Genomic DNA, 25647 nt, shown 5'->3' with positions numbered 1-25647 from the left:
TATTTATTTATAAAGGTGGGAACTCTGAAACTGGGAATGTGATTTGAATCAATGGCAAAGCAAGAAAAGGAACCCCACACTCTTGAAATTCAGACATCTGCTTTTTCTTGTAGGCCTCAGTCTTCCTCTTACTTCAAGGCCATTTACTTCTAAAAACATGTCGGTTACATGAGTGGTAATTGGAACGTGATCCTAAATAAATTAAAATGCATTTCTACTTTAAAAGTGAGTATGTAAAAATGACATTTTATGTAGAGCTGAAGGCAAAAAAGTTTTTAATAACTGCAAAATTTCTTAAGAATGCAATTCTCCAATGCAAGGGAAGTGAAATTTCAGTCTTTTTTGCAAAATATGATGGAGAAAGAAACCAGTCTAGCAAACTGGTGAGGGAACTCATCCACTACAGGGAAAATATGTTTCAAGTTTCTGCCTTGCCTAATTTAGACCAGTGATTTGCATTCATCTCTCACATCCCATCTATTTTTATTGTTTCTCTCTCTTGTCTCTGTCCAGAAATTTCATTCTGGACTGAAGAAACCTTTCTTGATTAAATGTTTATCTATCAAAACTGGCTCATTCCTGTGAAAAATTTCAATTTTGAGGAATCAGCATTTTGTAACAAAACCCCATTTTATCCAACGATTCCTGGCCAGTTCAAATCATACGACTCACAGATATCCAAATCAAATGTGCTCAGTCAGCAAATACAACAAGAGTTCTCCTAACTGTCAGTCTTGTGGAGTAAGTCTGCACTCTTTTGTCCTTATACTCCATCATCACTACTATAAATTATGCAGGCTGAAATCTATTTATCCATCTGTGGAATCCAATTATCTTAAATTTCATTTGGTGAGATATATCTGGGGAAAGAATTTAATGTGCCAAAATCAACATGTTAAAATTTACCCAGGTTAACCCTCCAGCAGTGTTATTAATTTCTGCAATTTTATTGCTAATACTGAAATATTTAGTATTTTTTCTTAAAGTCTCAGATTCTGGATTACATGAAATAAAAGTCAAGTTTCTAGTCTCAGAAAAATTGCCCCTGTATATTTAAGCATGGCACATATGCATGCTTTGTTTATCAGAGTTAAATCTTGTAAATAGCTTTAAAAATGACTGGAAATAATTATGTTAAAAGTATTTTTGAGTGTGCTATAGAAGCATGGGTGAGGCAAAGCTTCAAATCTGCATCCCAAATCTTCAAAAGTGCATATTTGGGATAAAAGGTACAGGTCTCTATGTGCGTTTATAGATGTGCTCTAGGAAGGAGAGGGGAGAGGCACTCTAATTAAAGCACCCCATGCATCATGTGTATCAGTTTCCCCGTGCTGAAAAGTGGTGGCAGGGGCACTTTAACTAATGCTTGTTGTGCGCCATTTTTTAGTGCAGGGACGCTGATACACGTGATGCTGGAGTCTGCTGGAGCACGGTAATTACCATGCCCCAGCAGACTTGATTAATAGAGTCTGCTCTGAGGCATTGTAATTACAATGTGTTGTAGCAGCCTCCCTACATGTGTATAGGCACCCTATGATACTAGGTTTACAGTTATTTTAATTAATCCTATCACACTGCAACTAAATGTTCCAAAGTGAGATTAGGATTATATTGTGTTAGATAATGAACAAACACTGAAGATCTTCAAAGATGATTTATAGATAAATAGATAGATAAAGCAGACAAAAGATAGAGAAGTGTTAGGGTTATGGTTAGAGCTAGTGTTATTGTCCCCTTTTTGGAGATAGGGAAACCAAGGTACAGAGAGCTGTGCTCAAAGTATGCAGAAATTGACAGCAGTGTCCACAACCAAATCCAGGTCTTCTGAGCCCCAGTCCATTACTCTCATCATGAAATAGGGATTTTTTCTTCCAAGTTGTAGTTCACATGAATTCAAATAACCTAATTTAATTTTGAGATTAATGTTTGAGTAAACTTTTGAAATTGAAATTGAAATTTAGCCATAGGTATTTTTTTAGGCATTCAGTAGAAACCAAGTGAAAGTTGGCTGTCTTCAGGAATAGATAGTGGTAAGAGGTCTGCAAAATTCTATAGCAAAGCATTTACCCTCTGAAAACTAGGCTCATATGAAGTGTCTCAAGTGGGACATCAAGAACTGAAATTCTTGGTATTTTCTGAAAACAGTTTGTTGATCTCTAGGGCACCTCTACACTTGCAGGTAAAGGCACAATGGGATTTAATGCATAATCCACACAATAGCACCTCCTGCCATGCCACACATGCATGGCAGGAGGTGTGATTGTGGGATTGTGCATTACATCCCATTGTGCCTTATGGCCAGTGCAGGGGATCATGATGCCGGACTCCCTGTGCACCAGCTCCTGTGGTTGCAGCTGATGGGGCTTAGAGCAGGGGGAGCATTCCTTGCACTGCTGCCACAGTGAGCCCCACAGCCCACATCAGTGCCAGGAACAATGCAACCAGTGGGAGCTTTGTTAGCTGTAGGTGTCACCATGGGGCTTGCAACAGGGAGAACACTGCCGCTCTTGCAAGCCCCATACCTCATGAGGCTTACAGTGGCAGCAACGTCCTGTGCTCTGCCACTGCTGCAAGCTCCATAGCTGATGATACTGGCCCTGCTACAAACCTTGTAGCCAATGAAGCTTGCAGCAGCAGCAGCATTCTCTTCACTGTGAGCCCCACAGTTGATGAGGCTCACAGTGGAGGGAGTGCTGGGAATACTGCTGCCACTGAGAGCTCTGTTGGTTGCCAGGCTGGCAACAGGTGTTGCTCCCATGTGGCTGTTAGGCACCTGGTTAATGGGGCCCCTCAGCTGATGGAGTCACATGTTTAATTAACGGCATGATTAGAACAAGCTACAAAATTATTACACATTTTCTGTGAAATAACTGTAGCTAATTTTTTCTTTTATCACACCATTAATTGGTTGAATGTGTAGCTGGGTCACAACCTAAGGTGTGATTACCTGGTTAATCACAGTGTAAGTGTAATGTGTAGAGGGGGCCCTGAAGACAACAAGAAAAAAGAAGCCAGGTTCACAATCTACTAAAATCCTCCTTAGCTGAGTATGCTGATTGCCATACAAAGCTTGTTTGCGGCAGCAAGAATCAAAATTCTGTTGTTAAATATGCTGTTTCTGGCTACACCCTTTTCCTCATTAGGGGTGCTGATACACTGCAGAAATAATAGTAATACCCAGGAATGCCCCTGGTCATGTACAAGAAAAACCTAGGGTTTTTTTGTTTTTTTAAATGTATCCTGTAGTCACTATGAATATCAGTGAACCCAGGCTTAGTTCCTGGTCTAAAACATAGAAACGTAGTGAGTTCTCATACCCTACAATAAGATTGTAGCATAAGAGAAAAGCCTTATATAAGACCCTTTGTTTCAAAGGAAAACAAAATTAATTACTTCCTTGATAGCCTTTTTAACAAATTTGTTTTTTTCCTGGTGTGACAATCTGATCAGTAGTGAATAGATTTACATTTTCATCCATTTTATCAGACATAACTGATGAAGCCATTAACCCCCTGAATCTCTGACCTTGCCATTTTTATGAAATAATATAGACTAGTAGAATTTTCCTTTAAATGAAATGTTTAATCTATAAACCTATAACTCTGCTATTACATTATATTTTTATGTTACTGTTGTGAAATGTTTTTATTTGTAAGTATAATTCCGTAATATGAGGAAAACAAAGATTGATGTTGAAAGAGAATGAACTTTCAGAACTTGCTGTAAAATTAGTCAAATATTTCACTGAAAAAACATAAAAAGTGCAATTACTCCATTTACAGGTAGAAAAAGAAAAAAATGGTGATTGCATTCATAAAACCAAGAATAAAAAGCTTTATTGCTATAGTAGGAAGCTAATGAATACCAAACTGATAGTAAGAATCCTTTGCAAACAAAAGGGTTAATCTTAATTGTTCATCTGTTTTCACCTTACTTAAAACAATGCAGTACACATTTTTTATTTTAATACTACTGAACCTTTCTTTAATCAGTGTCATTTTGCTTAATAAAGGTCTTGTGCACTGCATAATAAACGTGGCCTTGTGCACAAGTAGTAATGCAGTCACCTCTTTTCCTCCATCCTGGGTTGCAAGCTTGAAACTCATCTATGTTTTTCTTAGGTGCCATTTTCAACAGCAACAATTGGTATCACAAGATGAAGCAGTCCTGAAGACAGCAGGTTTTAAAATGCATCAAGCACATATACGTGGAGCTTTCAGCACCATATTCCCAAAACGTATTGAAGAAGGATGGTGAATACTTGTGTGCATGCATATTGACACAAAACTGAGGCTGGGGCAGCTTTTGTAAACAGAAAATAGTCAAGCAGTTTATAAGAATGTAAAATATCTAAACCTGGAGTTTGCTCTAGTAGTGATATTTTGATTTTACCAAAAAGAGTTAGCTTGAAAAGTTTTAAGGAAGCATTTATTGCTGTTACTAGGCAAGCAAGAAAAAAATCTGTGCATTTACACTGTTACCCTCAAAGGACAAAAAAAGTCTCTATATAACACAATATCCACAGAAAAAGCTGTAATCAAGGAAACTGCCAAATCAGGTTATATAGAAATTTTCCTCTGTAAGGAAATGAAATTGAAGTGACATTCGTGAGTGAAGTTTACTTCTTAGTCACAGCTTTCCTTTAGCACAGCATGTTAAAATTCAGAAGCATAGTGTCAGGGTAAGAAATAAACGGTACACATTAAACATGTACCCTGTTGTCTAGCTATAACCTAAAACAAGAAGCTACCTTTACATTTGGGAAGAGGGAAGGTCATATAAGCAAAGGTGTGCCTGTGTGTGTAACCCCCTCTCTGTACTACATCTGAGCAATTTGTATCTAAAAGGAAAATTATAGGTTATCTACCAAAGTCAGGGAGGATATCCCTTTCAGAATTTAATATGCAACAGGATCAACAGAGGGAACCACATAGACTCTATGCAAATTGGAATAACACTGTGGGAATAACTATCTTCTTAAATAATAGTAATGAAAAACTTTGACATATCTCTGTGAAAGAAGAGAATCTTTTTTATACTGTAAGGCAAATGGCAGATTGATATCCCTTGGCACAGGAATACTCTACTAAATATTTGAAGACAAGCTGTGACTTCAAATATGGCATCCAACTGCAACTTCAAAAAAAATTGCAGAAAAAGCAACTCATGCTGAGGAAGATATGGCTTATTTGAAACTTATTTACCATCATAACAGATGGTGAAGACAAGGGAGAATATAAATGAAAAATATGGGGGCCCAATAAATGTCAAGGCTACCGATTTGGTTTGTAAAATTCAAAGAAACAAAAGCTGCATCTACTCAAGATACAAAAACATATCAGGATAGATTTAGCACATTAAGATCTTTATAATAACATTTTTCTCCACAGGATGCCTACAAAACCTGATATTAAAAAATCACCCAGATACTACTAAGGTAGGCACAACTAAAATATACATAATCAGCTCTAACATTAACAACACTATACCATAGAACATTTTTCATATGGGTTATAAATTAATCTAGAGCAGGGGTTGGGAATTTAATGGCCCAGAGGTCAGATTTGGTCCACAGATATGGGGTTTCAGCAGTGGGGGGCTTTAGCAGAAGTCACTTTCTCCTGCTACCATACTGCAGATAGGAAAAGCATTGCCAGTGGTGGTATCCTAGCCCACCTATCACCTGTCCCTAATCCCAACTGGTTCAACCCAGCACACAGCTTTAAAAGGTTGCCTATCACTGCTCTAGAGGGTTTCTTTTAAATGAACCTCTCCCCAAACTTCTGTTTGATCATTGGAATTGGTCGATTCAGCAATTGTCACAGTCAAATCTTGACAGAATTGTCATGATTCCTAAGAAGATCAAGGCAGTTTTTGCAGGGCATTCTCTGGTATGGTAGGGAACAAATTAAAAATGAGAAAAGATAGCTCTGGGCCTTAAGTCAGGTCAGCTGGAACCTTTGGGAATGTAGAATGAAACACTAATAAAATGGAAAGGATCATAAGAATAAGAGAATATGCCCTGTATTTAGTAACATTATCACACTTTCCTGAAATTTTGCCTCCAAAAACCAAGGCACAGATCTTATACATACCCTTGACTGCTAAATAAAACTTGTAATTCTATAATAAAGTATAAAATATTAGTGATAAAACAACATATTTTTCTTACAAAAATATTGCATTTTATACTTTCATTAAAATATTGATTAATTACTCATTGTACCCTCAGGTATTGCCCTTAGTTTTGTGGTAAATTATTTCATCCTCACTTTGAGAAATGACATAGTCATCCCCTTGGGAAGCATTGTCCCATATGAGATCATCCACTGATGACAACTGCCATCCATTCAGTTTCATCCATTTTTCTCAAGATTTCACTGACATTAAAATTCTTCTCAGTGATTTCAGAAGACATCAAACATCATGACGTAAGTATCCCCTCATAGATATACTCTTTTTGGATACCTGGCTAGTGTTTGCTTGGGGTCCATTCAGAGTAGCAATAGCAAAATGTTATTTTGAATGTTCTCTTGACTGCAATATCCAAACAGTTGCAAAATGCCTGTTATTCTCTGAATTCTCACTGGGATTTCAGCTGGGAACTTAAACTGAGTTTTTGTGTCAAAGATTGCATATGGTAGCAACTTGTGTTTATCTAATATAATTTATCTGATAATTATGATTTATCTTCACCCTTCTGCACCTATTGTATGTTCAGTTACTGTGCTTCTTCCTATTGGATTAATGGGGTTGTCTTACGGTGTTTGGTCCACAATTGGTCTCTGAGACAGCAGATATTGATGCCCCTTTTGGAGCAAGATGATATGCCTCTGAAATCTTACTATCTTACTATTTTTTCTTGATATTCATTTGACATCATCTGGTACCTTGTTGTTCTCTTCACAACTCTTCAGGTTGTTTCACTTCATAAAACAGTGGATCAACCCATAACTGGCCTTGAACTGCTGCCTTCTAATGTTTCTGTTGACAGCAATTTTGAGGGCTTTCATATACAGCATATCAATAGATACAGCCTGCCCAGTGTCTTTATTTTTTCCTTCCATATATTTCAGAATGTCAGCTTCTACTTCAGGATACTTGCACTTCAGTCCCTCAGAGGTGCACTTTGCCCATTTTGTATTTCTAGATCGTGTTTCACCAACATCAAACATTCTTCTCATCCACTCCAAATATAGCATAGTTTAATGTAGATTCAATCTCTTTTTGCTTGAATATAGCCACATACCTTCGATCCTTTCGAATTTTGCAGATAAGACTGAATGCAGTGTGGAAATAATGTACTATGTGATGCAGATTTCATGCACAGGTGCCTTCCATTTTCCAAGTATTTGTGGCTTGTAAAAGAAATACCACTACCTTTTCCATCTGTTTCATTACAAATTTGGGTCCTGCCATTACATAGGTACGTTATTTTTCAAAATGTTAAGGCAATAATCAGGAGTTCAGCTTTTCATGAGTGTAGCTGCTATACAGATAAATTATGCAGCTATATCTGTTTGTCTATACTACTCTAAAAAGGAGCATATCTTCAGTCTGTGGAAATTGTCATAAGACCATCATGGATGAGAGGAGTTGAAAAATATCCCTCAGTGCTGCAGTGAAAATTACTTAGCTCATTAAAAATCAAAATTAAGAATAATGGTCACAGAATTGTTCTGAAATTCCATGGCATCCACTGTGTGTTTGGAGGACTTTTAGAAAGATTTGTACGTAGTAATATCTTGTCTTGCCAGTTTGCCCATAGGTCATCCATCTGTTTTGCTCTTTCAGCAAAGAAAACTTAGAAAATAGAGAAAAGAGTCCACAGTTCTTGAAAGGATACACTTTTCATGCTGCCTTAATGTGCACCTTGTAACCTTTGTGACAAACAAAGTTCACTGATGACACTAAACTATGGGGAAGAGTGTCCACACTTGAGGATAGGCTGGCAATCCAGGCCAACCTTGATAGGCTTTCAAGGCAGGCAAATGAAAACCTGATGGCATTCAATACGGAGAAATGCAAGGTGCTCCACCTTGGGGAAAAAAACCCTGCATCACATTTATAGGCTTGACAATGCTACACTTGCTAGCACCATGAATGAAAGAGACTTGGGGGTCATGACTGACCACAAGACGAACATGAGCCAGCAACATGATACCCTGTGGAATATGGACTGCAAGACAGCTCTGAGGAAGCCAACTGCGTAGACAGTTGTCAAGTTGTAAACATCAGGACCTTCACTCTTATTTTGAAATTTTTGGGGGGGGAGGGGGGTTCTCATAAAAGAACACATTTCAGGTTTCCAAATATGAAAATTCTCCATAAAACTTAAATACCTTTCTCTATTCAGATTTAGTTATGATACCTCTGTGCTCAATTTTGGTCACCTTAGCAAGCATTTAGAAGAATTCACTGAACTGCAGGATCTCACAGGGACTTCAGTGTGAGTGGTCTTACTATGGTCCTCTGGCATTTGTCAGCAACATCATCACTGGATTGTGCAACAAAGCTGTTATGGACCCTATCCCATACTTGCAGCAGAGGCTAGGTGCCTTGCAGATAAAAGCAGTCATAAAGCCAGATCAGGTACCCTCTTACAGCCATTTTAATTTAAAAAGACAAACAAATTAGGACTGCTTCATGGAAGACAATGATAGGGCAGTAGGAAAAATTGAACTAGAAAATTCCATCCTGTCTGTCAAAGTACTGCAGACTGCCTCAAAGTCGCATATGCCAAGGAGGCTGAAGAACAAATGATGCACCATGACTAACACTCCAAAGAGTTACTCGATATATTGATGCAAACAGATCTTTGTAATGGATCCATTTGTCAAAGAACCCATCAAAGCTGGCGTAGAACTGGTCTCTGCACTGATGTAAGAAAGATGGAAGTCATGGTGGAACCTTATAGTCATGGCCTACAATAGCAAGAAAGCATGGACAATTATGCAGAAGCCTTCCAGTGACCCAAGGAATGCAGGACAACGTTACAACATCACTATAGATCCTACTGTACCATTGAAAATGGTACTCCTTGTTCTCCTTGAAAATGGATTGCCAGACTAGCAACCCAAGTCAGAAATTCATCAGCAAGAAAACCAGTAGATTAATCATTTTGGGGCACAGTAGACAATGGCCAAACTACCCATGGGAATAAGCTACCTCTAGAATGACAAAGTTACCAATCTTGATGACATCCAAACTGAATAGACAAAACACTTTGGACAAATGACCAAGCCATAGCTACTCCAACTACACAATACATGTTCAACCACACATATGGTGATAAGCATGTGTTCTAGCACTCCAAAAATGAGGAATGAACCTTCAGATACCAAGAACTAAAAGTCCATATGATTGATATATTTTCTTTATAAATCAGACAAACATCACTTATTGTATTTGTGGAATAGTTCTGTATCCCAGAACAAACTGTATTCTTCCTGGGAAGGTCATGTGGTGGGAAAATCATCATTCAAAGCAGTGAAAATGTGCTTGAAGGGGGTATTGTTATAGGAGCCACGTACATAGATCTGTCAAGTAGCATAGCTCATTGTACACCTTTGGAAGCTCATTGCAAAAAGCATGGAGAAAGATCATCACAGTATGACTGATACAATCTCTACTTGAAACTGATGATTGTACATCAAACTATCCAAGAAGTCAAAGATGGAGAAAATGAAATGTCATATCACATGAGGACGTGATTTCACCTATACTATTTAACATTCACATTACTACACAACCAATCAATTCCAGTACAAGAAGTTTTATCCATGTGGATGACACACATTATTGCCCAAGTTAAGGCCCAAGTCAAAACTATATTAATACTGGCACTCTTTGGTTCTCAGGCTACTATGCCAAGACTAAATACATATTAATTCAACTAAAATGGTAGTGTTTTTCATCTCTGGAATCACAAGGCCAATAAGCAACTCAATGTAACCAGAAATGTAGCATGATTCACTCATTGCTGGAGTGCAGTTTATCTGGGACTGGCATGGGTCCATCTGCTTTTTTTTAGGTCACATGTGGAGAACTAAATTGTAAATATATATTGAAGAAGTTCATACTTTCTAAATGGGGTGAACCCAACAACATCATGAGCTACAGCACATTGACATTTCTGTTGGTAGTTGAATACTCATGGCTGGAGTGGAAAGATCGGTGTACACAAAGCAGCTTGGTATTATGTTAAATGAAAGCTGGCAATGGATTACTGAAGTAGTTTGCAGACTTTTTTCATTTGTGGAGCGCTAAAAATATTTGAATGGAGGTACAGACTCCTTTGAATTGTAAGTGTGGGTATTCACATACTTTTAATTGGTCATAGTCATCTTTCATGAACCCTTTAGACAGCCTGCAACCCCTAGGGGTCCATGGACCACAGGTTGAAAACCACTGCACTACTGGGTGCTTAGACCAAGTAAGTCCTGAGAACAGTCTACATGTGGTTGCTGAGATCCCCTGCCAGACATCAGGAGAGCAGTTGCAAGCAAACTGAAACACACACAACATACTGAAGACACATGATATCCACCACATAGATATACCCTGGATGCTGGCTGTTTGAAACAGTGGAAAAGTGGAAAAGCTTTTTCACTGCAGTGGAACCACTTAAAGAAACACCGCTGGCTACACAAAATTTAAATGCAGTGCTTATAGTTCAACACAATCAGTGAAAGATTGGAAATAAACATTGATGTTGCTGAACACCTGTGGGTGTGGGAACAGACTGACCAACCAGGACATGTTTGAATAATCTCTGAACAAGAGCTAGCAGATCGACATATATACAAGAAAGGAGCTATTTTAATAACACAGACATGTGTGAATGCTGGGAAAAATAGACTATGAAACACCTACAGGTCTGTGCATTTTTGGAAGAATTGTGTAACACCCTGATCGAGCCTGGGCTATAGACTGGGCCATAGTATGTACTCAATTTTGGAAAAAAATATATAGGTGTGGTAGAAAAACACAAGCAGCAGCAGCAGCGGTTCAGTTTTTCTTGAATTCAAAGGGCGATGAGGGCATTTAGGACTGCAGGAAGTACTCAGTTTCTTGAAGAATAACATCCTTTTTCCTTCTTAAAGCAATAATCCCAATGGGATTTTTTATTTCAAGGCAGGTGTGTCCGCACATTTATTAATGCACCTTTGCTACTGCATATTAAGTTTAGTACCTGTAATATGAAGTACTAGATAAAGGCATAGTAGCTGTGGTTAATGTGTAGTAGCAAAGGTAAACATTTTTTGTAATGCTTAATGCACATTAGACTAATTCTACTGCACATTAGCATGGTTTTTGCTGTGACACACTAATTAATGCACAGCAGAACAGTCCACTGCTCAGTAAGATATCTTGTGTAGATGTTCCCAGCATGCATATAATTAAAATAACCTCAGTATAATTCTCTTGCTAAATAGGAAGACTGTGTTATATTATATATCTTTAATTTTTAAGGCATGCAGGTGACTGAAGAATGAAACACACGGGGTCATTTATGCAAACAAGTAGAGCATTTGCATTCTGTTCTTGAAGCCAGTGTTATCTTGGTAGTGCTGTCAGAGAAAAAAGCCAGACAATTAAGACAGAATGAAAAGAAAATGAAAATTACATTCGCAAAAGTATGAAACTAAGTGAAATTATTCTACGTAAAATGAGATTGAGCAATATATGCGTAGGCTAAATACCTTAGAAAGAGGCAAACATATCAAAATATATGTTACCATTAGTTGTGAAGTTTCTCTTTTGTGTTTTATATCACTTGAAAGATTAGAAAAATCCACCAAAGTATCTCACCCATCAAACTTCCTTACTTGAAATAAAACATCATTTCATTTCAAGCCTGTAGCTTATTTACTCATTTTCACAATTAATATCAAACAGAAATACTTAAGAAAAGGTAAGTTACCTGCTAGGGTCTGCCTCTTGGTGGTTACAGTAGATACTATATTTTTTGATTGAGGACTCTGAAAACACGTGCATGAGCCATATCACCAGAGCACAGATTTACTTACATGCCCAAGCACAACATGACAACTGTGATCTAACAAAGTAGAAGACAGGGATCCTGTAGCTGAAAGAGATCCTGGCCCATTCTGTAGTTCAAAGAGATATAAAGCAGGTGACACTGAACACTTATCAATGTTCTTTTTCGTCATGTTGACTCTGTAAATTAAAATATAATTTAAAAGGTATTACGTTACTACCCACTTCACCTTATATATATACATATTTGGGAGCACTGTTTTCTTTTTTGTAATTCTGTGCCCCACTTATTTTGGATTTCTACTTTTCATAGGTTAATTTTGACTTCTACTTTACAATATTTACATATTCAATTAGTTACTATAATTGTGATTTATTGTCTTACTGCTGATATACATACTTCCTAAAAATTCACTTAAATGCCCATGATCCATGTCTGCAGTTCCAGTTATCATTTTCAATTTTTATCAAAAATCATGAACAAAGTTCACATTTTGGCCACTTACACTAAGTCTGTTGAAACCTAAGACCTACTCCTGCTCATGCATTAAATCTGTGAGACCTGTGAGTCCTAGGACCTTCTGTTTGGCACTACTGTATTCTATACTGATTTTCCATGGGCTACAAATCTAATAATGAATTTCATGATGTTATAAAAATGGGGAGTATTAGATATTCTGATAAAACCACATAAAAGTAAAAGGAGAGTGTACTCTATATTTTTATATATCTATCTTAATGAAGAACAAGATGAGAGACACAAAGTGGTTGTATTTTTCATGCTGTTACCTTTTATGTTTTCTCTGCATTGTATTTGAATGCTATCCTCTTGATTATATTCTCTGAAACAGTTGTTTGAAGTAAGATACTTTATTTTAATAAGTGGATCAAAGCTTTGAATGGCTGGGTTCAAAAAACAGTTTTAAATTAAAGGAGCTGTTGCTAAGCACAGGGATCCTTGCCAAATACTTTTTAAATGGTTTATTGTGCCCTAGCAATCCTGAGATTAAAAACATCTCTTGAATTACAATGACACATCAAAAAATAAAATTAATGTGGGGGTTTTCATTACAAGAATTGAGCCTCTGTGTGTTATTCTTTCCATTAGATAAGAAAGAAACATACTGTGTTACATTGTTTTTGCTGTCAGAGCAAGCTTTTAGACAAATATACAACATCACACTATATCCCTCACTGATTGAATCATGCACCATACAAGTTCTTCTATTAATTTACCCCAATGCAGTGGACTCAAGGAATATATTGTCTATTTTTGCATAATTTCTGTACTGAATTATTTTTAGAATCTACTTAACTCTTCAACACAATCAGTTCTTATGATCCCATGTGACTAGAATCTGGACTAAAGTCTTTCTTTCTTAAACAATTTAATTTTCCATAGGTTTTGCCTTAGTCACAAATCTGCCGTCTTGCAAGGGCCTCCTCCTACATCTGTTCTCTTGATATAAATTTCATTATAGTCAATGAGAGACCTCATTGCATAGATCTCAGCCCTTGAACTTTGAACTTCATTAGCACTTTCTTTCTGGTTAAGGTGCCTAAATGCAGTATAATACTAACCCTCCCAACATATACACTATTATTGTCATTTTACAAAGAAGAAATGAAAACAGCACTGATAGACTAAGGTCTAAAATTATTAAAAAATCTGAAAATTTTGGAATGACAACTTAATTCCAACAAGCCTAATATTTTATGTTAATCTATATCCGTGGGAGCTGTAAGTGCAGTATGCCTGAAAACATTGCCTTAAATGTCCCAAACTGAGTACTGAAAAAACAGTGAACAATTTTTCAAAACACTGGCCTATGTATTTTATCCAGTGACAGAGTAAACATGTGGGGAGGGGCCACAATACACACAGACAACCTGATTCCCCTAGAACCGTTGTCTAGGGGAAGAACATCCTTCCCTCAATTCCCTTTTTTAAGAAGAAAAATAATAGTCATCTGCAGAGTTACAGGCAATCACAAATGACAGAGACAAACTATGCATATTCAAAATCAGGAAAATGAAACTAGGTGTATGATCACATGTAAATATATTATGATTATCAAAGCCCTGGCAGACATTTGCATGAGAAACAAAATGAAGCCATTCATATTTCAAGTTGCTCTATGATGTAAGTGTTTGCAGGTTTGCGTAATATATGTAAACAAATATAATTAAAACAAATATAATTTTAAAAGATTCAGTGAATGAAAGCACTACTTCCCACTTTCATATCTTACCCTTTTCTATACAATGCCATGCTGTGCAAAGGGAATCAAGCTAGCGTTAAAATACTGTGGTACTCAGCCCAAGTTATTAAGAAGAAGCAGGGGTAATTAGCTTGGGCAGAAAGCCAAATTAACATGGTGTCATTGTTTCATTTCTGGTAGCCGAGCAAGCTCATTTGGAGATAGGTCAGGTATATCTATGGGGCACTGCACTGTACCATGTAGAACTACCCATACAGAAGAAAGGTGTCTTTCATAAGGAAAATGCTTCTTAGCTTTATCAGGTACCTCTCATAAAATATCAATATTTTGAACTATTTGTCTCTCACTCAGATTCTGTCTTCCAGAAAAATCTGATTCAATAATTCTTTTCCTTTTTTCTCTTTTTTGAAAAATACTGAGTAAAAGAGCCAGAAGGAAGAAACCGAAGTCAGACTTCAAAAAGCACTTTTGTGTCTCTGACTGGGAAAGAAGGCCCAGGGGGTCTTTTGCATTTGCATCCCACACTTCTACCACCAACACTGCTGTGCTGTGGCTGCTTGGGGTGCCAGGCTTGCAGGGGACAGTGGCAGCAGTGGGAAGGTTTCCTTTTCTGGCACCTTCTCCCTGCTACTCCCCCACCCTTATCCTCAGTAACTAGAAGAGGTGCTGGAAAGAGGAACCTACCTCCTACTGCTGCCACTGACTACAACTGATGCAAGTACAGGGAGACCCCTCGAGCTGCTCCTATCCCATTCCAGCTTCAGATTGTCTGGAGGAGCTGTTTGGGGAGCAGGCTCAACCAGGGATTGTAGCAACAGCACACAGGTTCCTTCTGCCAGTGCCTGCTCACAACTAGCAGGGGACACCTGTGGTGCCGAGTGGGCAGGGAACAGGTGCTGGAAGAGTGGGATATCCCTCTAATACCCAGGACAGCTGGAGTTGGGGTGGGGATGGGGGAAGCAGTGGCAGCAAGCAGGTTGCTGCCATTTGTTGCCTGTTTCCTGCTTGGCTCCCTTGTAGCCACAGCCAGCCCAGGGGCTCCAACGATGCTTGGCCCCCATCCACCCCAGTTTAAGCGGTGGTGTACCACCTTCCCCCCTTGCCAGTAAATCCTGGATTCACACATGTCTCTAAGACAGAGCAAAATGCTTGGAATTTGGCCACAAATGGACAGAGGGGAGTTGTAAGATAATTTTTTGACAACATGTTGCTGCCATGTACTCCCAGAGAAAGGTTACATTAGATGATAGAAGAGGTATGTTGAGGAGGAAGGAAAGACAAATTCTGAACTAGAACCCCCTTACAGCTCATATAACTTAAGCACATATAAACATTTACAGGAGCTGGGTGTATATCAACAACCCATCAGTTTCATATATATGTTTTTTTTCCCTTTCTTTTGCCATTTATCTATCTTTTCCACGAAGAGTATAAATGCCTCAGATCCAAGGCTGTCTATTTGTTTAAGTGTGGACATTGATTCATAGATTGTAAGACCAGAAGGGACCTCAGAAGATCATGAGGTCCTTACCAAGCAGAAAAGGTAAGTCGGGGCCAGGTGACCCCAGCAAAGTGACTATCTAGTCACCTCTTGAAGATGTCTAAGTACAACGGGACTCTGTTTGTTTAGTCTCTAGGACTTCATGTAATAAAGATAGTAAATAATACCACAGCTGTAAGGCTGGATAAAGAGCAAAAACCTCACTTTTTCTTGTCCAAATTTTGAACACTTTTTTTTTAACTATTGCCTATGTGCTTTTTTAAACCTCCAATGGACTTACATAAATGAACATGACAATTTTTCAGAATTGGGCATCATAGCAATTATAAAGCCTACGTTGCTAGAAATTATCTATTTTTTTATGAACTCTAATGAGAGAGATTCCCAGTTTAGTTTCTTCCAGACAGGAGACTCTGAGGTAAGAAATTATGCTTATCAATGGTAAAAATTTTATGGACTTTAAAGGTGCAAGATGAAGTCTCTGTCCAGTGCCGCCTCAGTCAGTGTTGGAGCACGCATGCAATGGCTGATAGTGAGAGAAAGCATAGCCTCACATACCTGCATTTGATCTTCTTTGCTGACCTACAATGAACAGTGCAGGTTTCTGGACCAAACCATCTCCTGTCATCCTCTGCTAGAAGAAAATGCAATTTTTTCACTACTATAAACTGAACTCAGTAACATTAATTAGCAGAAACTAATATTAACTCCTGTGCAGGATTTTCTCAAATTAACTTTAACCCATGAGCACAGGTTTAGATATTCTAGTGTATATTCATATATCTTATCTAGGAATCTATGCTTTACAAAATAATGTCTTTGTGTCATTCATCACCCAACCTGGTTAAAAAAAACAAACCCTTTTTATATGATGGATAAAGGCCCCATTCTCCTTCTATCGATTCAATATGAGGAGGATTGGATCCTGTAGTCAATGCTTTATCATCTGCAACATTCATTATGATATTTTATGTTGTTCTATTCATGCAAACTACCACATATTTTCAGGTAAAGTGGGCCCTTACCCTTCATATATGGTTTATTGTATTTTCTTGCATACTGTACACCCCCAAATAAGATACACATCATGTTTTTGGAAGACAGAATGAAGAAACAAGCATTTTTCCAGTCATGGGTAAGTCTGTGACATAAAGTGAGTCCTCCTAGAAAGTGTCCAGGAGGTATGGCATCACAGAAGACAGCTTGGGTGAGACAGCAGTAACTTCCTGGTGTGGCAGGACAGCAGCAGGGCTAAGCTCCAGACTTATCCAAGGCCAGTAGCAGGACTGGTACATCCTAATTGTAAATAGTTCTTGATATAAGTTACTGTAAATAATGAAGTGTTGTTTTTTCACCACAAGCCTCATCAAGATATTACACAGTGCAGTCTCCAGTGCACTTGACCTGAGCCAGTGAAGGTGCTCCTCCAAGCACGAGCTACACTGCTCAGTCAATAGCTTATGGCTGTAAAAGGGTTAGTATAGAACTTTGCCCCTTCTGTTTGGGGGGGCAGAGCTAGGTAGCAGCCGTCAGAGCACAATATGTGCATGCTTCTATTCCAATGAAGAAAAATCATTTTTCCTCCTTAAGACACAGTTGGAGAGTCAATTTTGGAAGAAAAGATGTATGTGGTGTGCAAGTAAATAAGGTAATATTCCTTATTATAGATATACAAAATCTTCCTAGTCAAAAGAGAAATATTTGCTTCTTCTAGCTTAAACAAAAAGAGATGTGTAAATGTTATAATGATTACAGCAACCATTTTTTGTGCAAACGATAAATTTCAAAAATCAAATGCAGGGTGGATAGGAAAAAAAGGCTATTTCTTATGTTAAACATTGGGCCCGAGAGAACATTTATGCAGAAAGAGTTGAATGAATGTGGCAAACAAACAACTTTGAGGCATAATTTGTTTGACTTTGTTTTTAAGATCAGGGAAAATAATGAAAAAGAAAGTTTAAAAAATGTTAAAATGTTACGGGGAAGATATCTGAGAACAGCTTGCTTATTAGGAAGAGCTTTCTATGTAAATTGTTTTTATTTCAGCTAGTGTACGTTTCATTTAATTTTATCTTCTGAAGTGATATTATAACATCTTATTAAGTTGCTTGGCTGAGGACCTATTTTAAAATGAGTTTGGGGGGTTCTTTAAATTCATGCATAGATTGTGGAGAAATATTATAACGGTAGCTTGTAAATGCTACTGTGGTAGTGAACAAATGCCATAAGTTTAAGCCTTTATGTTTCCCTAATAAAAGACTCTGTTTGTTAATTGAAATGACTACTGAGGAGAGGGATTTTTTTCCTCTTTTGGTAGTAGCTGTTTTAACCAACATTCTAGTAAAAAATAAACATACCTCAAATATTGGTATCTACTTAAGCCTTTTTGTAAACCAAATCCTGCAATCTCAAAATTAATAATAAATTGAATTAGTTTTCAAAGCATGCTTTATGTTTTAGTTAATAAAATATTTGAGCAGAATAAATAAAGGGTGCATGGAAGAATCCACAGTAACATGAAAGTGGTCACATATATATGCACACACTCATGTGCATACATTCACCTCGTTTATAGGGATTGTGTGTACAAAAAGCAGAACAAACCTAATCCAATATTTAAAAAATAATTGATGGGAGTGGAAACTAGGCCTGCGTGAGTAGGCAGCTATTTGATTTGGCTTCAGATCCAGCCACTTTGGATGCCAGGGATCTGATCCGGAGCTCTGGACTGGGTTCCCACTTCGATCTGGCTGAAGCAGCTCTGAAGCTTCAGAGCCACCTTGGAGATCTGGCCATAGGGTATAAGGGGGAATCAATGGGAAATCTATGAAATCTATGAAAACCTACTGTGCACATAAATACTGTTGGCAGATATGTAACTGCTCAGATAGCATGTGTACATACCTATTGGAAAGTTATGAACTAGTAGTAAGAATGGGAAAAACAGGTTTTAATTAAAATACTCCTATTCTTACTAGTCTTTTTTCTAGTAAACTGAGTTAATGTTGTGGAGTGAAGAATACTAGAGGCTAGAATGAGGATGGTTTAGGATTCCTAGCATAGCTTTGTCACTGCATTTCACCGTTGGATTAACAGAATATTATTATTGTATATCTGTACTCTGGCAGTGCTTGGGTATTTCAGTCATTAACCATGTAACTAAGCAACTTCCCCTGTCTCAAGGAGCATATTATTATAATACAGGAAATGTGTTTTCTTGAGCAATAAAAGCCAAATCTGCGGTGATCCTGAGGAGAAAGTGCACTTACATGATGGTTAGGGTGAGAACACCCAACTTTGTTTTATCTGTGACAGGAATGAAATGGAGTTTTCCCAAGGTAAGGAAACTGTATTTTAACTGTATTAATCTGTTCTACAACACTCCAAAATACATATGAGCACCATATTTCCAGATTTGCCCATATAACGGGGAATCAATGAAATATCTATAACTATGTTGTTTTTGTTTGATTTCAATGAAACAAGCAGGGATGCTAGCTCCTGGTGAGGCCGCAAAGCCTGCCAAGTCTCAAGTGCAGGATTAGTGGGGAACTGTACCCTAAATTCTTGAAAGCAAAACTCATGTCACGTGCATGTATTACACCACCGGGGGGGGGAGGGGGTGAAAACTGCAGGGGTGGTAGCCTCTGGTGAGGCCACAAAGCCTGCCAAGTTTCAAGAAGATTGGTGCAGGGGTTTGAGGGGAACTGCACCTCAAGGTGCTGACAGGCAAAACTCGTGACATAGATGACCCTGTGTGTGTAAGCTGCAGTGGGTTGAAAATTGCAGGGGTGGTGGCCGCCGGTGAGGCCACAAAACCTGTCAGGTTTCAAGGACATAAGTGGAGGGGTTTGGGGAAAACAGCACCTCAAGCTGTGGACAAGCAAAACTCGTGACATGGGTGACACTGTGTGTGTTAAGGTGCAGAGGGTGAAAGCTGCAGGCCCGCTGGCCCCTGCTGCAGCCATGAAGCCTGCCAGCTGTCAAGGAGATAGGTACAGGGCTTCTGGGTTCTGGGGCCCTGCACCTCTAGCTGCTGACAAGCAAAACTCATGACCTGGGTGCTTGTGCAACTCACTGTCTCTGGCTTGGTGCAGTTGATTGTCTGTATTGATTCTTTCCTCTCCTTAGTCTGTGGTTTTGTAGGTGTTAATCATTGCTAATTAATTGGTTACATTAGCAAGCAACTGTGTATTGAGCTTGTGCCTGAGTGAATCATGATTAATTGGTAACTGGTAACACAGTAGCTTAGCAGCCAGGTCTGCAGTAGTCCCCCCCCCGCCCCAAGACAGACACCATTGCACAAGCACCCATGTCACAAGTTTTGCCTGCCAGGAACCAGAGGTTCAGGGCCCCAGAACTCCCCTGCACTTATCTCCTTGACAGCTGGCAGGCTTCGTGGCCACAGCAGGAGCTACCATCCCTGCAGCTTTCATCCTACTGTGCCTTAGCACACACAGTGTCACTCATTTCACAAGTTTTGCTTGTCTGCAGCTTGAGGTGAAAATTTCCCCAATCCACTGGACTTATCTCCTTGAAACCTGGCAGGCTTTGTGATCACACCAGGGGCTACCACCCCTGCAGTTTTCACCCCCTTGTGGTGTAACACATAGACGTGACACAAGTTTTCTTTCACAAAGCTGGGGTGCAGTTTCCCCCAAACTGCTGCACCGATATTCTTGAAACTTGGCAGGTTTCATGCTCTCAGCAGAGTCTACCACCCCCAGATCAGACAAAAAACAACAAAGTTATAGATATTTTATTGATTCCCCATTATACCTTATGGCCGGATCTCCAAAGCGGCTCTGAAGTGCTTCAGAAGCTCCAAACCACTTCGGAAAGCCTAACAAAGCCAGTTCTTCAATCTGGACATGCTTAGCAGCCAGGTCTGAAGCACGGTCTGAAGACTCACACAGCCCTAGTGGAAACACATAAAACTCCTCTTTTCAGGCAAACAATTAAAACAATGATCAATATTTTGAAACATATTGACTGAAATGATCTGTCGTATCCTAAAAGTCATGGTACTTTGGCAAAACAAGCACATATTCTTGTATACTGAAAACTGATTAAAAAAACAACTTTTGCTGTTGAAGGAATCTACTATAGTAAAAACACCTAATGTCACAATGCTTGTTCCTAAATCCTTATGCAGGTAAAACTGACTGATTCGCTTCAGGATCCAATGTGTTACACAATAAATTGAATGAATGAAGAACAGGGAATTCTAAATGTGCAGTTACTATCATTAAGAATCAACTATTACCATTAATAATTGCCTCTTTTAGGCCTTTGTGAACTTAAAAGTGCCATTGGATCCCCAGTCCCAAAATTATGCCCTGCCATGTGTGGTGTAATTTTGGGAGTGGGGCTCAGGTCCCAATCATTCCCTTTCTAATAGCCAGTCCAGGGGGATACTGGGATCATGAACTGTCTGGCATGACCTGCGCTGTCCTAGAGCTGGTGCTGATAATCAACTGACCGTTAGCAGGGGGCCAGGAGCAGGCCTGGACATGCCACATGTTCATTTTAAGGTGCTGTACAAATCAGTTATTACAAGTTCTAGATAATAATAGTGATATAATATAATGTGTACAGGGGCCCTTACTATACTACAGCAGCTGTAACAACCAAGGGTTTTTGCCTAATTTATAAAATATGCAAGAATGTTAGTAAATGTGTGTATCAGTCAGAAGCAGTGAAATAGTAATCATCTATCAGTGACTTCTCTAGGATGGGAATGATTTGCCACCCAAAGTAAAAAGAAGGGGATTCATCCTTCACAATATGGGCTAGTGGCCTTTGTGGACAGTGGTAAACACTTTCAGGTCTTCATTAAAAAGCACTGTGTTCCCTATACGTGGCAAGAAGATTTTATTAAATCAGATGCCTATAGTGTATTTTAATAGTGATTACTCTATTTTTAATCTGTGTGATCTTCTGTGTTGACTGACAAAGAAGACATTTTTTGGAGCTGCATTTAGCGGCACACTGATAAAGGAACTAAGGTATATGAACTAATTTGAGTAGATAGATGCTAAGTGACAGGGGTTTAGTACATGATATTTCAGCTAAAAAGTGATCTTCAAGCTGAACTTTGGTTAATAATCACAGCTTTCATAACAGAACTAGATGTTAGAAGCTTTAGCCATTACATATACTTATTTTAGTTTTTTCTCCTTTTTACTTTGCATGGTTATCCACTCAATGTAATTTAATTTCATTGTTAACCACCAAGACATTTTACTGTATGCACTCTATTCTAAGATAAGGGTTTTTCCCCCTATTTAACATGAGGAAAAAAATCCCCACATCTTAGAATTGAGTATAAGGGCAGTGAGCAGTGGGAAGGCAGGCAGCTGTTGTGGCTTGGCCTCCAGCCTCTACCTGGGGTTGGGGCCATAACCACAGCTATTGCCTGCCCCTTGCCCCCCACCTCTGCACCCTGCTGCCCCACCCTGAAGCTTCTTCCCCTATCTCCCTCCCCCATGCAGCCTCTACTTCCCTGTCTGCCCCTCTCCCTGCTTCTCTTGCCTTGCTTTGTTCCAGCAGACTCCATCCTTGCTGGAGGGGGAGAAGGAGTCTGCAGGGAGGGAGAGCAGAGGAGAAGGAGGAGGTGGGGGCCTGAGATGGCAATGGGGGCAGAGGGAGCAGACATGGTAGGGGCGCAGGCACAAGCAGCTTGACCCCCTGATACCACCTGCCCACCCCACTGCCTCCACCCCTTGCAGCAGTAGTGGGGTGGGGGGAGGGAGATAAATTAAAGACGACCCTCCAATAATTAGATTCTATACATGGAAAATTATATGCAATATACCCATTTATGGAAGAGTATACCAATTTATAAATTTTCTTTGTATAAAATCTAATTATTGTGCGGTTGTTTTAGATTCAGGTAAATATGGTATATCACTGTTTAAGTGGGGGAAGCAAATTCCTCCCTGGTGTAAATCTACTGGAACTGCACAGGCAGTGGAATTTGGCTCATTAGCCTGGTAAACAGTTGTAATTGCACATAGAATTATACGTAGTATTAATATACAGGTATCAGTACACGAATGCATAGAGCAGAGGCAGGCAATTATTTTGGGTGGATGGCCATTTACCCAGTTTTGGCAGGCTGTTGAGGGCTGCATGGGTATCCCCACCCCTTGACAGGTGCCCTGCCCCCTGGTCACCATCTTGGGACCAACTTCCCAACGTCCCAGGGCCAGCACTGGTGGGGCCCAGAGCAGGGCACAGGCTGGCAGGGGTCTGTGGAGCCAGACTGGACTGCACCAGCAGTGTGGGGGGAGCTGGCCCAGCTCTATAGAGCCCCTGCCAGCTGGGACCCCACATTCCTGCCACCCCGCTCTGGGCCCCACCGACACTGGCCCCGGGACACCAGTGCTCCAGCTGGCTCCCTGCCTACTCACACTCAGTGCCCCCCAGCCCCGAGGTACAGGTGGGGGGCAGTGCACAGCCATGACCCTTTGCTCGCTGGCAGGGAAGAAGCTGGTGCTGAGCATGGGGAAAAGTGGCCTCTTGCCTGCTCCATGGCCAGCACTCCATGCTGCAGCCTCTTGCAGCCCACACAGGGCTGTCTGGAGCAGGCACAGGCAGCCTCATGCAGGCTGCAAGTGGCTGCAGTGTGGGGCACCAGCCATGGGGTGGGTGAGGGGCCACTGTTCCCTGCAGTCAGCATCAGCTTGTAACCTGCCTCACTGCCAGCCTGGCAGTGGGGCCAGGTTACAAGGTGGTGCTGAGCATGGGGGGTGGAAGAGAAAGGAGCCCCTACCCTACCCCATGGTTGGTGCCCTGTGCTGCAGCCACTCACAGCCTGCCTGGGGCTGCCTGTGCCTGCTCCGGACAGCCCCACATGGGCTGCAAGCTCCTGTAGCATGCAGTGCTGGCCATGGGTGGGTGAGGGGCTGCTTTTCTCTGTGCAGAGAAGGAGCCCAGGAAAAAGCTGAGCACAGGGGGGAAGTGGCCCCTTTCCTACCCCACACCTGGTGCCCTATGCTGCAGTTGCTTGCAGCCCACATGGTGCTGTCCAGAGCAGGCACAGGCAGCCCCGCGTGGGCTTTGAGCAGCTGCAGAATGGGGCACTGGGCATGGGTGGGGAGGGGCCGCTTCCCACCCATGCTCCTTCCCTGCCCAGGGTCCCCCCCTCCATTTACCTGAGCTTCCCATGCCAGGCCAGCCACATGATCCCAGCCCAGAAACCCTGGCTGGGGCTTCTGGCTGAGGGGGTGGGGCCGGGTTGGCCCTGCTGTTGTTGGAGCCCACCAGGCTTCCCCTGGATCCTATTGCCTTTGGTTCCTGTCATTTTTTACAGGAACCAAGGGCAGAGAAATATTAATTTTCTACATTTTTTTTAGGGGCCCTGTGGGTTGGATGGAATGGCCCCACGGGCCATATTTTGCCCACCCCTGGCATAGAGCCTGGGAAACAAGCAAGAAGAATTAGAAGTCCTCACACAGTCAAGGATCTATGACATGATTGGAATAATAGAGACTTGGTGGGATAGCTTGCATGACTGGAGCACTGTCATAGATGGGTACAAACTGTTCAGGAAGGACAGGCAGGGAAGAAGAGGGGGAGAAGTTGTGCTACAGGTAAAAGGTCTATATGATTGCTAAGAGCTTCAGTATGAAACTGCAGACAGTCCTACTGAAAGTTAATGTTAGAGGAGAGAGCAACAAGGGTGATGTAGTGGATGTCTGCTATAAACCAGCAGACTAAGAGGAGGAGGAGGTAGATGAGGTTTTCTTCAGGCAAGTAGTGGATGTTTCCAGATCGTAGACTCTAGTTCTCAAGGGAGACATCAATCACCCTGACATCTGCTGGGAGGGAAATGCAGAAGTGCACCAGTAATCCAGGAAGTTTTTGGAGAGCATTGGAGACAACTTCCTGGTACAAGTGCTGGAGAGATCAACTAGCGGCCATGCTCTTCTTGACCTACTGCTTGCCACCAGGGAAGAATTGGTGAAGGATGTAGAAGTGGACGGCAAGTTGGGCAGCAGTGACCATGAGATGACTGAGTTCAGGATCCTGACAAAAGGAAGAAAGGATAGAAACAGAGTATGGACCCTGGACTTCAGAAAGGCAGACTTTGACTCCATCAGAGGACTAATAGGCAGGATCCCCTGGGAGGCCAGCTTGAGAGGGAAAGGAGTCCAGGAGAGTTGGTTGTATTTTAAAGAAACCTTACTTGAGTGCACAGTAACAAATCATCCTCATGAGCAGGAAGAATAGCAAATGTGGTAAGCAACCAACTTAGCTTAGCAGAGGAGTCTTTGGTGATCTTAAACACAAAAAGGAAGATTACAAGAAGTAGAAGGTTGGTTGAACAACTTGGGAAGAGTATAAGAATATTGCTTAGGTATGCAGGGATGAAGTCAAGACGGCCAAAGTGTAATTGGAGTTGCAGCGAAAAAGGGACACAAGGAGTAATAAGAAGGGTTTCTACGAGTATGTTAGTAACAAGAGAAAGGTAAGGGAATGTGTGGGTCCCTAACTGAATGGGGGAGGCAACCTAGTGACAGATGATGAGGACAAGTCTGAAGTCTCACTGCCTTTTTTACCTCAGTCTTCACAGGCAAGGTCAGCTCCTAGACTACTGCACTGGGAAGCACACTATGGGGAGGAGACTATCTAGCTGGCTGTCAGTATCAAGTGGGGTGCCCCATGGGTTGGTCTTGGGACTGGTTCGGTTCGATATCTTCATCAACAAATTGGAAGATGACATGAAGTACACCCTCATCAAGTTTGTATATAACACCAAGTTAAGGGGGAAAGTAGATATGCTGGAGAGTAGTGTCAGGATTCAGAGTGACCTAGATAAATTGAAGGATTGGGCCAAAAGAAATCTCATGAGGTTTGACAAGGACAAATGCAAAGTCCTCCACTTAGGATTGGCCACTACAGCTGGGGGCTGAC

This window comes from Crocodylus porosus, unplaced genomic scaffold (assembly GCF_001723895.1).
Source record: "Crocodylus porosus isolate Cpor-Errol unplaced genomic scaffold, CroPor_comp1, whole genome shotgun sequence".
Taxonomy (NCBI): Eukaryota; Metazoa; Chordata; order Crocodylia; family Crocodylidae; genus Crocodylus; species Crocodylus porosus.
This window is presented reverse-complemented; position numbering follows the sequence as displayed.